Source organism: Procambarus clarkii, chromosome 68, assembly GCF_040958095.1.
Source record: "Procambarus clarkii isolate CNS0578487 chromosome 68, FALCON_Pclarkii_2.0, whole genome shotgun sequence".
NCBI classification, from domain to species: domain Eukaryota; kingdom Metazoa; phylum Arthropoda; class Malacostraca; order Decapoda; family Cambaridae; genus Procambarus; species Procambarus clarkii.
The window spans coordinates 23,066,632-23,080,737 of record NC_091217.1 but is presented as its reverse complement, the minus strand read 5'-3'; the positions used below and the strand labels follow the sequence as shown (position 1 = coordinate 23,080,737).

At 40.5% G+C, this 14,106-nt stretch overlaps 1 long non-coding RNA gene across 1 annotated transcript in view; it reads left to right on the top strand.

Annotated features, from left to right (window-relative positions):
* The first annotated feature begins 6,776 nt into the window (after positions 1-6,776).
* The window catches only part of LOC138355704 (uncharacterized), an 8,995-nt gene continuing 1,665 nt past the window's right edge, over positions 6,777-14,106 (top strand). Inside the window, exons 1-2 of the long non-coding RNA XR_011223993.1 lie at positions 6,777-6,909; positions 9,958-10,064. This is a non-coding gene — a long non-coding RNA (uncharacterized lncRNA). The remainder of the gene's footprint in view (positions 6,910-9,957; positions 10,065-14,106) is intronic.

The window sequence follows — 14,106 nt, the reverse complement described above, 5'->3', positions numbered from 1 at the left end:
CCACCCCTACCCAAGTGCCACATCTCAGTAAGGATGACCCACCACCTGCAAGATTATGGGGGTCATCACCCCTCCCCACCCCGGTCTCTACCCCTACCCAAGTGCCATATCTCAGTAAGGATGACCCACCACCTGCAAGATGATGGGGGTCATCACCCCTCCCCACTCCGGTCTCCACCCCTACCCAAATGCCACATCTCAGTAAGGATGACCCACCTCCTGCAAGATGATGGGGGTCATCACCCCTCCCCACCCCGGTCTCCACCCCTACCCAAGTGCCACATCTCAGTAAGGATGACCCACCACCTGCAAGATGTTGGGGGTCATCACCCCTCCCCACCCCGGTCTCCACCACTACCCAAGTGCCACATCTCAGTAAGGATGACCCACCACCTGCAAGATGATGGGGGTCATCACCCCTCCCCACCCCACCCCTTTCTCCACCCCTACCCAAGTGCCACATCTCAGTAAGGATGACCCACCACCTGCAAGATGATGGGGGTCATCACCCCTCCCCACCCCTACCCAAGTGCCACATCTCAGTAAGGATGACCCACCACCTGCAAGATAATGGGGGTCATCACCCCTCCCCACCCTGGTCTCTACCCCTACCCCTACCCAGGTGCCCCATCTCAGTAAGGATGACCCACCACCTGCAAGATAATGGGGGTCATCACCCTTCCCCACCCTGGTCTCTACCCCTACCCCTACCCAGGTGCCACATCTCAGTAAGGATGACCCACCACCTGCAAGATAATGGGGGTCATCACCCCTCCCCACCCTGGTCTCTACCCCTACCCTTACCCAGGTGCCACATCTCAGTAAGGATGACCCACCACCTGCAAGATTATGGGGGTCATCACCCCTCCCCACCCCGGTCTCTACCCCTACCCAAGTGCCACATCTCAGTAAGGATGACCCACCACCTGCAAGATGATGGGGGTCATCACCCCTCCCCACCCCTACCCACGTGCCACATCTCAGTAAGGATGACCCACCACCTGCAAGATTATGGGGGTCATCACCCCTCCCCACCCTGGTCTCTACCCCTACCCCTACCCAAGTGCCAAATCTCAGTAAGGATGACCCACCACCTGCAAGATAATGGGGGTCATCACCCCTCCCCACCCTGGTCTCTACCCCTACCCCTACCCAGGTGCCCCATCTCAGTAAGGATGACCCACCACCTGCAAGATTATGGGGGTCATCACCCCTCCCCACCCCAGTCTCTACCCCTACCCAAGTGCCATATCTCAGTAAGGATGACCCACCACCTGCAAGATGATGGGGGTCATCACCCCTCCCCACCCCGGTCTCCACCCCTACCCAAGTGCCACATCTCAGTAAGGATGACCCACCACCTGCAAGATGATGGGGGTCATCACCCCTCCCCACCCCGGTCTCCACCCCTACCCAAGTGCCACATCTCAGAAAGGATGACCCACCACCTGCAAGATGATGGGGGTCATCACCCCTCCCCACCCCTACCCAAGTGCCCCATCTCAGTAAGGATGACCCACCACCTGCAAGATTATGGGGGTCATCACCCCTCCCCACCCCGATCTCTACCCCTACCCAAGTGCCACATCTCAGTAAGGATGACCCACCACCTGCAAGATGATGGGGGTCATCACCCCTCCCCACCCCGGTCTCCACCCCTACCCAAGTGCCACATCTCAGTAAGGATGACCCACCACCTGCAAGATGTTGGGGGTCATCACCCCTCCCCACCCCTACCCAAGTGCCATATCTCAGTAAGGATGGCCCACCACCTGCAAGATGATTGGGGTCATCACCCCTCCCCCACCCTGGTCTCCACCCCTACCCAAGTGCCACATCTCAGTAAGGATGACCCACCACCTGCAAGATTATGGGGGTCATCACCCCTCCCCACTCCTACCCAAGTGCCACATCTCAGTAAGGATGACCCACCACCTGGAAGATGATGGGGGTCATCACCCCTCCCCACCCCTACCCAAGTGCCCCATCTCAGTAAGGATGACCCACCACCTGCAAGATTTTGGGGGTCATCACCTCTCCCCACCCCGGTCTCTACCCCTACCCAAGTGCCACATCTCAGTAAGGATGACCCACCACCTGCCAGATGATGGGGGTCATCACCCTTCCCCACCCCTACCCAAGTGCCACATCTCAGTAAGGATGACCCACCACCTGCAAGATTATGGGGGTCATCACCCATCCCCACCCCGGTCTCTACCCCTACCCAAGTGCCATATCTCAGTAAGGATGACCCACCACCTGAAAGATGATGGGGGTCATCACCCAGCAAACACAAATCATCTACACAACGTTCGCCTATCTCTTGCCATAGGTGTGGGAATGATTTGCATTGAGAATGGTGCAGGAGAGCCTTTGAGAAACTTTTACTCAAAAAATCCAAACACAAAGGTTTAATTATAAATTGTTTTTCTACAATTATTTTCTTCCAAATGTAAAACAAATAGTTTTTACATGTTTAAATATAAAATTTATGGTGTTTTTTTGTAAAATTCATTAATAAATTGTGAATGATATATATTGGCTGAGTGAAACCTTTATAATCCATTTAGTTATAATTTGAACAGAAAAAAGTATTTTTCCAAATTTTCTAAAAATTGCTCTTTTTAACACAATTTGACTCCTTATACATTCCACTAAACACTATATCATGTTTAAATATATAATTTATGTATTATTCTCTAAAATAATTTATATAAATTATATAAGTTGCTGGAAAGTGGTGTTAAGGATTTTGAAAACATTTTGTTGTGTTAATATGTTCTTATTAACTATGTCTCAAGTTCACAGTTTATCAAACAAGAATATTAACATTCGTCAACTCTTAAAATCTTATATGTTATCTTGCTGGTGCAAAAAAGGGTGAATCTTTAGGAACAGCTATAGTATCTATATATCACAAATGGTGTTTTCCCTAACTCAAACAATGTAGGGTTTATTATTCTACACATATTTCTAATGACTCTTAGATGTTTACATTCTCTGAAGTATAATTGTGAAGGCTGTGTCCATCACTCTCAACACAGATTCTTAAACTCGTCTCTGCAGGTTCAACTATATAATTAGTTTCCATTTTGAATTTCCATGGACATTTGTATCCAAAATGAAACCAATGTGGTTTCCTTCAGCGCCTTCAGCCAGCACATTTGCTCATTCATTTCCACAGATTCCAACAAGGTAGGGGATTTACAGAAATTTGTATATTCATATTGTTATATATTAAAAATATGAATGCAGTTCAATATGATAAGACAAATACATGAGTTTATGATAAATTCGTTTTCTGTGATATACCATTGATATGCTCTTTTTTTCTTTAAACGGCAGACTAAACTAAAGTGCTCACATCAACAGATTTGATGTATAAATGGTCAACGCTCAACAGAGTTAGTATAAATGTATTAGTATAAATCTTACTTGTCTCATTGTTAATTCACATTCAATGTCAACTTGTGGTTTTGATGTGGCACGTTTGGCCAAGACACCCCACCCCATTATGCACCCCATACCCATCTTGTGGGCGGTTGTGGAAAGGGTTACAGAGGCACATAATGGGCTCAGGGACTGAACCCCACAATTCATTTAGCTAAGCAAGTTACAATCTTGATGAGCTAGTTACAAAATTCAATATAAGTCATCACATCAACAATGGGTTCGAGATCGACCTCAAGTACAGGTTCTAAATTAAGCAACTGACATATGTGGAGAGCTAGTATCAAAATTTATATGTTTGTCCTGCACACCGTCCCCCATCCAGTGGGCAGCGGTGGATAGGTTACAATCACTTAGTTGTTATCTACAGTTAGCAAACTGGGGATATTTGGCTAAAATTTCTGGTAGCAGATCATTTTGAATGAAATATTGACACATCGCTGGAACATTGGTTATAGAATTGTCTCTAAATTCATGTATCTTTTCGCACTCCATCACATAGTGACGGAGGGTGTGCGAATAATTTTGTTGACACAGTTTACATTTGGTCAGGTCTACATCAGCAGATAATGAGAATTCCCAGAGATACTTGTAACCGAGTCTAAGCCGAGCAGTAGTAACATCTAGAAGTCTGCTGATTTTATTGGATGATCCATAGATGTGTGGCTCCTCTTGTATGATATGTATGATAGATGGAATTACTAGTTCCAGTTTCTAGGCAGGCGATGAGTACTCACAATAACCTTAATTAAGCGTCAAAACAAAAATGTGTATACTCTTTTTACTCTCCTGACCTTAGTTCTCGAGCTATGTATTTCATTTTGGTACCAACGTGTTCGCAATAACATTCTCTAGAAGAAAATCAGCAAAAACGGTCACCAAAAGTTATATGAATACCAGCACCCAATAAATACCTACGTAGATGACTCGCCGTGAGTGCCCAAGAGCAACAAAATGTTTTTACTCTTGGGATTGTTATCACTTCCACACTTGTCCTACAGCGTTAATTTTGGTATCAATGTACTCGCAATGAAATTCCCAACACGGTGATATGAATATAAACGTAGAATAATGGTCGCTGCCCACCCGCAAGAGTGTGGGAAGTGGCGGAACTGTTACCCAGTATTGGTGACAAGACGACACATGGGCGATACAGTGCTTTGAAAGTTTATAATTATATCACTGTCCTGACATTATTATTGTATGTACGTCATTCATTTTTGTGCCAATGTTTTCGCAATAGAATGTTCTATGAGCCCGTAGGTAAAAAAGAGCAACAAAGCGTAAGATAGAATAGCACCATATATAAAACAACGCTGGTACATATCAGTGAGCGTCAAACACACACGAAATGTGTGTGTTTGATGGTGGTCAAACGATGTTTGATGTGTTTGATCAGGTGATGTCCTGATCCGCATAATTAAAGTATGAATTATGTTGAGAAAAAATAAGAAAAAAGGGAAAAAACAGGGGTGGGAGAAACATGACAGAAAAAGAGTAAAAATACAATTTGGTCAACAAAACAGCATTGTTTAAAATAAAAGATATGGATTGACATTTTGGGGGTTAGGTTGGTAGGTTACATTGAGTTAATTAGGTAGTACTTAGTGTTTATCTGTTATAGATAGGAGCTGCCTGGTATGGGCCAATAGGCCTTCTGCAGTTACCTTTGTTTTTATGTTTTTGCCCTGTAACCTAAATGGTTAGAGAGGCACATATATGGGCTTAGGGACTGAACCCCACACTACATTTAGCTAAGCTGGTTACAATCTTGATGATATAGTTACAAAATTCTGTATAAGTCGTCACATTATCAATGGGTTCGAGATCAACCACAATTTCCTGAATAGATATAACAAAGGGGATATTAATAGGGTATTAAAATTGTCAACACAAGATAGAACACGAAACAATGGGTATAAATTGGATAAGTTTAGATTTAGGAAAGACTTGGGTAAATACAGGGTCAGTAACAGGGTTGTTGATTTGTGGAATTTTTCTTAACTTATAAATTTATCTTTATTTATCTTAAACTGGTTGGGAGAGGTACAGTTTTTAACATAATTGGGAAGGTCATTCCACATTCGAGGTCTCTTGATTTGTAAAGCATTTCTAGTTTGACTAAGTCGTACTCTTGGAATATCAAATAGGTATTTGTTTCTGGTGTGGTGCTCATGGGATCTGTTACAACCTTCTAGGAAGCTTTTAAGGTCAGGATTGACATTACAGTGCAGCGTTTTATATATATAAAATACACATGAGAGTATGTGCAGGGACTTAATATCTAACATATTCAGAGATTTGAGTAAGGGGTCCATATATACTGCCCAGTTGCCTGAAATGCTATATAGGCCTACTATAGTGGCTTTAGGTATTGTATGCACTAGCTCTATCTATAAATCCAACATTATGTTTGTAAATCAACTATGTATGTATGAAAAAAAATGACTAATACGTTCGGCGAATGACTTTGACTTCAACTTCACTTTGACTTCGTTCATGTCATCGTATTTTCCGTAATATATAAAGGTTATGACAATGCAATTATATTATTGTGTGCAAATAAGTTTGAAATTTCATGTACCCTAAAAATATTAAAATAAAGAATAAGAATAATTAAATAATTGTTGTAGTAAATTGTCACACGTTCATCATACGCAAACGAACACACAGTTTGGAGCTTCAGTACAAGACCGCCGCCATTTTAAAACACGGCTTCGAATGTAAGTAATGTTTTTCTCGTACTAACACTGTGTTATACAATAGATTTGGTCTTGAATTCACAAATTTAGTTGTTACATCTGACAGAGTATGTTAGACGGTGTAATGCTGGTCCATGTTAACGTATTTGTGGGCTTGGTTGGTTTAAATGTGGAGGCGAGGCCTGGCTGTGCTAGTGTGTATGTGGAGGCGAGGCATGTACAACACTCCCCAATAGGAAGAAAACCCACTGGGTTCTAGGCTAGGTTAGGCTTATCTGTAATAATTGAATTAAGCCTAGCAAAGCCTAGAACCTAGTTCAGTAATTTAAAAAATGTTGTAACTTGAAAAATGCCATTCAATACATTACACAATTTAAATATTTTCAGGCAATCAACACAACCCTCATGTTGGCTAACCCTCTCTCATGTTGGTCAATAATTTAATTATTTTTTTATGGAGTAATCTTTGCTGTTGAAATGTAGTCTTTTTGAGACTACATTTCAAATGTAGTGTGTGTGGAGGCGTGTATGTTAGGTATTACCTAATATACACGGTGTAATATATCTATCTGTGTGAAATAGATTAAATCCATTTATTTGATATTCAGCTAATAGTTCTGTATTTTCTACATTCATCCATGTTTTGGTAAGTGCAATAATATGTATTGTTTCATTGCAGATTAGAGATTCAAGATAGTTCTAGATTTCCGAAGTACTGAAACGCGCGCCATACAGGCTTGGTGGATCTAGGTGCAAGGTAAAATTATTTACATTTACTTTTGTATTTATGTTTTGTATTTATATGCATATATGCATTTATATGCATTATTCTATAGAATAATAGATCTCGTAATAATTTTGCAAAAATAGTGGCATTTACTATTTTTAAAAGATTATTAAAAAATTTACTGATATGGTGCATTCGGAAGGGCGAAGAGGGAGAACGGCCTGTTGACATAGCTCGGGTGCAGGGGGGGGGGGGGGGTTGTGTAAAAGCCTGGTTTGTGCCTCGGAGAGGCTATGGGATCCAGTAAGTTCAGTAGAACTTCGGTTTCAACCCTTTTACCCTGTTGTAGCTCAGTCGATTAAGGCAGTGTCTGGGATGCTCCCGGACGCAGGTTCGAATCCTCGTCACGGCCCTTGTGGATTTGTTCATTTGATGCATCACGTTATTGTGATCTGTGTGTGTAATTCTTCACTTGCTACAGCAACAGGAATGTGTGTGTATGTATTTGTGTTGTTGAATATGACCGAAAGTGTAAGATTAATGATTCTAACACAAATCGTCTGAATATTTGTTTTTCTTCACTGTCGAGAGTAGTTAAAAAAATTTACTCGAGTTTATTTTCACACTTTATTTATGGTCCTTAAGTCCCTCTCCTTAATGCTGCTGCTGTTTCTCGCATCTTTGCATCGCTTGTATGTTTGGGGGTTTGGCCTCTTGCTATATATTGATTCCATTTGTGTGTGTTTGGGTCTCAGGCCCTCTCGCAATTTCTGTTGAACAAACCCCTTTTCCTAGTTCTGCATCTCTCCTTTGGTACAAATTTTGTTGTGCTTTTATCATATATTTCACAAAACTTGACATACATTTCATTTACTTCATGTCCTATCAGCAAGTGTTTGTCAAATTCTTTAAGGAAAGTTTATCATCCTGATTGCAGATCTCTAGCGATATTATGTCAACTTCTTGTGGATTCGCAATCATTATTTAATTTACCTTTAGGTGTTCTTTCACCAGCACAGCAACACTGTACCTCTCCCAACCAGTTTAAGATAAAAACTAAGTACTAACTAATTAACTCAATGTAACCTACCTTACCCCCAAAATGACAACCCATGTCTTCTATTTTAAACAATGCTGTTTTGTTGACCAAATTGTATTTTTGTTTTTTTCTGCAATGTTTCCCCCCCCCCCCCACCACTCTACCACCACATTGAGTTTAGTAGCTCTGTGCACGTCAGGTGCTGTTTAATATACAGACCTACTCCTCCATTTGACCTAGTTTCTCTATCACATCTATATCACTTTGTGCTTTAGCCCTGGTGGAGCTTGGTCCACCAGGCTGTTGTTTGGAGTGGCCCGCAGATCCACATACAGTCTGCATATGATATACAGTCTGTTGATCAATTAAACTACAGTAGTTAGTTTTTATCATCCGAATGCACCAATATGTGTTCATTCTTCCCAGATGAAGGAACTAGGTAATATTCATCATCTGAATGCACCATCTGATGCTTTAACACTCATGATACACGAGAGGTTTAAAAAACTTTTAAAACTTTTAAAACTTTTTGACCTATGTATTTAAAAGCAATTCTAAAGTTAAAAAGTGTAGCATAGGCCCCTCGCAGAATGTTCTTAATATGATCCTCAGGTTATAGTTTTCTATCTAAAACCACCCCTAGATCTCTTTCTTGATCAGAATTCTTTATAGATCTCAGTGGCTCGATCATAGAAACTGCTCTAAATCCTTGTTGGCCTGGATTGTGGAGGTCATTGGTCTCTATAAAACTAGTAATCTGACTCCTGATCACTCTCAAATAATTTTATTATGTGGGATGTTAGTGCAACTGGTCTATAATTCTTTGCCAATGCTTGTGTTGTGTTGTGTTGTTTTGGTAGTGATGTGCAATGTGTTGTTTTGGTAGTGATTCGTCCAGTTCTGGTAGTAGTGCGGTTGTTGTGTAGTGTAGTACTTGTGTGCTTGTTAATGACTTGTATTCCAGTCTTGTGGGTATCTCCTTTCCCCTACGGGCCAACTGCTTTGTTCTTACCTAGCATTTTGCTTTGTTTGGGTATGAATGTTTGTGTGCCGTATATTTTGCAAAATTTGCCATATATCTCATTATTTACTCCTCTGCCTAGCAACAAGTCTGTCTAATTATACTCATTAACTGTTTTTCAAAGTTCCCCATAGTGTCCTTTATTGAAATCGAGTTCATGAACCGTTTCAATGTTCTTATTTTCTTCTAGATTATATCTTAAAGTATATTTAAATGTTATTGTTATTATTGTTATTAAATGTTATTGTGACATTGCATTGCAATTGAGCTATGTTGTTTACCATACCGTTCATTTCGTGAGTATAAGTATAGATGCCACACTTGTGACAGGTAAAACCATGCCTTTTTTGAAAAACAGCACCGTCTGTTGCACGTAAGAGCAACCCACACTATATTATGTTGCGATATTATTTCAATATTTCCGATTGTATTGATAATTTGAATTTTCATAGATTTCAATTTATTTTCATTTCGATTTAATAATTTTGTGTGACATTGCATTGAAATTGAGCTGTGTTGTTTACCATACTGTTCATTTCATGAGTATAGTTTATTTTTTTATTTTTTTCATTTCATTTTTTTAGCTGTTCTTATTTTTCAGTGATGGGAATATCAGATCATTTGATGTTCCCAATTTTCTGATGGAAGCATCAGACCATTATAGAATGCATCGGATGAGGTAGTTTGGAATGGTGGGGAGGACGAGAGGGGGGTATGGTGGGGAAGACGAGGGGACAGAGGAGAGGGTAATGGTGGGGAGGACGAGGGGACTGGGGAGTTGGGGATGGTGGGGACAGGGGAATGCTGGGGAGGACAAAGGGACAGGTGAATGGGAGATGGTGGGGGAGGAAGAAGGACAGGGGAGGGGAAAATGGTAAGGAGGACGATGGGACAGGGAAGTGGGAATAGTGGGGATGATGTGGGGACAGGGAAGTGGGAAGGACGAGAGGACTGTGGAATGGGGAATAGCAAAGTGAATTATAATTATATATATTAATTAATTCTTATAAATTTCCAGAAGCCTGTATCAACACCCACACTAATGCAACTGAAAGAGATGTTGAGACAAGTATTGCTGATATGTTGAAGAACGCCCCAAACAAACTCGGTGGAAACAGATACAAGGTAAAGTTTGCCAATTTGCTGTAGTCTAATTCAATTTCTTTTTAGTAATCTTCGAGAACATTTATGCTATGAATAAGATAAAATAATGTAACTGATTTTGATTTATTTACTATTTATTATTTATTTACCGTTATTAGTATAATAGATCTCGTAATAATTTTGCAAAAATAATGGCATTTACTATTTTAAAAAGCTCGGGTGCAGGGGGGGGGGTTATGTAAAAGCCTGGTTTGTGCCTCGGAGAGGCTATGGGATCCAGTAAGATCGTCCTTCCTTTCCTCCCTAGAATCTGGATGTAGCAGGTGCTCAATTGTCAAAAGTGAAAAATTGGTTTTGTCTTCCGAATGCACCATTTCTGTAAATTTGCTAATAATCTTTTAAAAATAGTAAATGCCATTATTTTTGCAAAATTATTACGAGATCTATTATACTAATAACGGTTTGATAAAATACAGTAGACTGCCTACTGGATAATAGTTCCAGTCCACCTGTAGACAGGGATCTCACATCAGCTTGTATATTATACAAGGATAAGATTTGATAAATTCAGTTATTTGACTGAACACTGGCTCTGTTTAAATCAGAGATTTAAACATACATAGTCTAACCTAGCTCCATAACTAACAGCCATTAGCCATTCATGCACAGCCATCAGCTGGGCCATAGACCGGCAATTTTGCTTTTTTCCCAAGCCGGTCTGTTTTTTTTCGATGCCTCAGTGGCCCATGCACAGGTCCGTTCAAGGGGATTAAATAGCCGTTCTATGGCCCCAGGGTTTGTATTTTATCAAACTCTTATTAGAATAATAGATCTCGTAATAATTTTGCAAAAATAGTGGCATTTACTATTTTAAAAAGCTCGGGTGCAGGGGGGGGGGGTTATGTAAAAGCCTGGTTTGTGCCTCGGAGAGGCTATGGGATCCAGTAAGATCGTCCTTCCTTTCCTCCCTAGAATCTGGATGTAGCAGGTACTCAATTGTCAAAAGTGAAAAATTGGTTTTGTCTTCCGAATGCACCATTTCTGTAAATTTGCTAATAATCTTTTAAAAATAGTAAATGCCATTATTTTTGCAAAATTATTACGAGATCTATTATACTAATAACGGTTTGATAAAATACAGTAGACTGCCTACTGGATAATAGTTCCAGTCCACCTGTAGACAGGGATCTCACATCAGCTTGTATATTATACAAGGATAAGATTTGATAAATTCAGTTATTTGACTGAACACTGGCTCTGTTTAAATCAGAGATTTAAACATACATAGTCTAACCTAGCTCCATAACTAACAGCCATTAGCCATTCATGCACAGCCATCAGCTGGGCCATAGACCGGCAATTTTGCTTTTTTCCCAAGCCGGTCTGTTTTTTTTCGATGCCTCAGTGGCCCATGCACAGGTCCGTTCAAGGGGATTAAATAGCCGTTCTATGGCCCCAGGGTTTGTATTTTATCAAACTCTTATTAGAATAATAGATCTCGTAATAATTTTGCAAAAATAGTGGCATTTACTATTTTAAAAAGCTCGGGTGCAGGGGGGGGGGGGGTTATGTAAAAGCCTGGTTTGTGCCTCGGAGAGGCTATGGGATCCAGTAAGATCGTCCTTCCTTTCCTCCCTAGAATCTGGATGTAGCAGGTGCTCAATTGTCAAAAGTGAAAAATTGGTTTTGTCTTCCGAATGCACCATTTCTGTAAATTTGCTAATAATCTTTTAAAAATAGTAAATGCCATTATTTTTGCAAAATTATTACGAGATCTATTATACTAATAACGGTTTGATAAAATACAGTAGACTGCCTACTGGATAATAGTTCCAGTCCACCTGTAGACAGGGATCTCACATCAGCTTGTATATTATACAAGGATAAGATTTGATAAATTCAGTTATTTGACTGAACACTGGCTCTGTTTAAATCAGAGATTTAAACATACATAGTCTAACCTAGCTCCATAACTAACAGCCATTAGCCATTCATGCACAGCCATCAGCTGGGCCATAGACCGGCAATTTTGCTTTTTTCCCAAGCCGGTCTGTTTTTTTTCGATGCCTCAGTGGCCCATGCACAGGTCCGTTCAAGGGGATTAAATAGCCGTTCTATGGCCCCAGGGTTTGTATTTTATCAAACTCTTATTAGAATAATAGATCTCGTAATAATTTTGCAAAAATAGTGGCATTTACTATTTTAAAAAGCTCGGGTGCAGGGGGGGGGGGGTTATGTAAAAGCCTGGTTTGTGCCTCGGAGAGGCTATGGGATCCAGTAAGATCGTCCTTCCTTTCCTCCCTAGAATCTGGATGTAGCAGGTGCTCAATTGTCAAAAGTGAAAAATTGGTTTTGTCTTCCGAATGCACCATTTCTGTAAATTTGCTAATAATCTTTTAAAAATAGTAAATGCCATTATTTTTGCAAAATTATTACGAGATCTATTATACTAATAACGGTTTGATAAAATACAGTAGACTGCCTACTGGATAATAGTTCCAGTCCACCTGTAGACAGGGATCTCACATCAGCTTGTATATTATACAAGGATAAGATTTGATAAATTCAGTTATTTGACTGAACACTGGCTCTGTTTAAATCAGAGATTTAAACATACATAGTCTAACCTAGCTCCATAACTAACAGCCATTAGCCATTCATGCACAGCCATCAGCTGGGCCATAGACCGGCAATTTTGCTTTTTTCCCAAGCCGGTCTGTTTTTTTTCGATGCCTCAGTGGCCCATGCACAGGTCCGTTCAAGGGGATTAAATAGCCGTTCTATGGCCCCAGGGTTTGTATTTTATCAAACTCTTATTAGAATAATAGATCTCGTAATAATTTTGCAAAAATAGTGGCATTTACTATTTTAAAAAGCTCGGGTGCAGGGGGGGGGGGGGTTATGTAAAAGCCTGGTTTGTGCCTCGGAGAGGCTATGGGATCCAGTAAGATCGTCCTTCCTTTCCTCCCTAGAATCTGGATGTAGCAGGTGCTCAATTGTCAAAAGTGAAAAATTGGTTTTGTCTTCCGAATGCACCATTTCTGTAAATTTGCTAATAATCTTTTAAAAATAGTAAATGCCATTATTTTTGCAAAATTATTACGAGATCTATTATACTAATAACGGTTTGATAAAATACAGTAGACTGCCTACTGGATAATAGTTCCAGTCCACCTGTAGACAGGGATCTCACATCAGCTTGTATATTATACAAGGATAAGATTTGATAAATTCAGTTATTTGACTGAACACTGGCTCTGTTTAAATCAGAGATTTAAACATACATAGTCTAACCTAGCTCCATAACTAACAGCCATTAGCCATTCATGCACAGCCATCAGCTGGGCCATAGACCGGCAATTTTGCTTTTTTCCCAAGCCGGTCTGTTTTTTTTCGATGCCTCAGTGGCCCATGCACAGGTCCGTTCAAGGGGATTAAATAGCCGTTCTATGGCCCCAGGGTTTGTATTTTATCAAACTCTTATTAGAATAATAGATCTCGTAATAATTTTGCAAAAATAGTGGCATTTACTATTTTAAAAAGCTCGGGTGCAGGGGGGGGGGGGGTTATGTAAAAGCCTGGTTTGTGCCTCGGAGAGGCTATGGGATCCAGTAAGATCGTCCTTCCTTTCCTCCCTAGAATCTGGATGTAGCAGGTGCTCAATTGTCAAAAGTGAAAAATTGGTTTTGTCTTCCGAATGCACCATTTCTGTAAATTTGCTAATAATCTTTTAAAAATAGTAAATGCCATTATTTTTGCAAAATTATTACGAGATCTATTATACTAATAACGGTTTGATAAAATACAGTAGACTGCCTACTGGATAATAGTTCCAGTCCACCTGTAGACAGGGATCTCACATCAGCTTGTATATTATACAAGGATAAGATTTGATAAATTCAGTTATTTGACTGAACACTGGCTCTGTTTAAATCAGAGATTTAAACATACATAGTCTAACCTAGCTCCATAACTAACAGCCATTAGCCATTCATGCACAGCCATCAGCTGGGCCATAGACCGGCAATTTTGCTTTTTTCCCAAGCCGGTCTGTTTTTTTTCG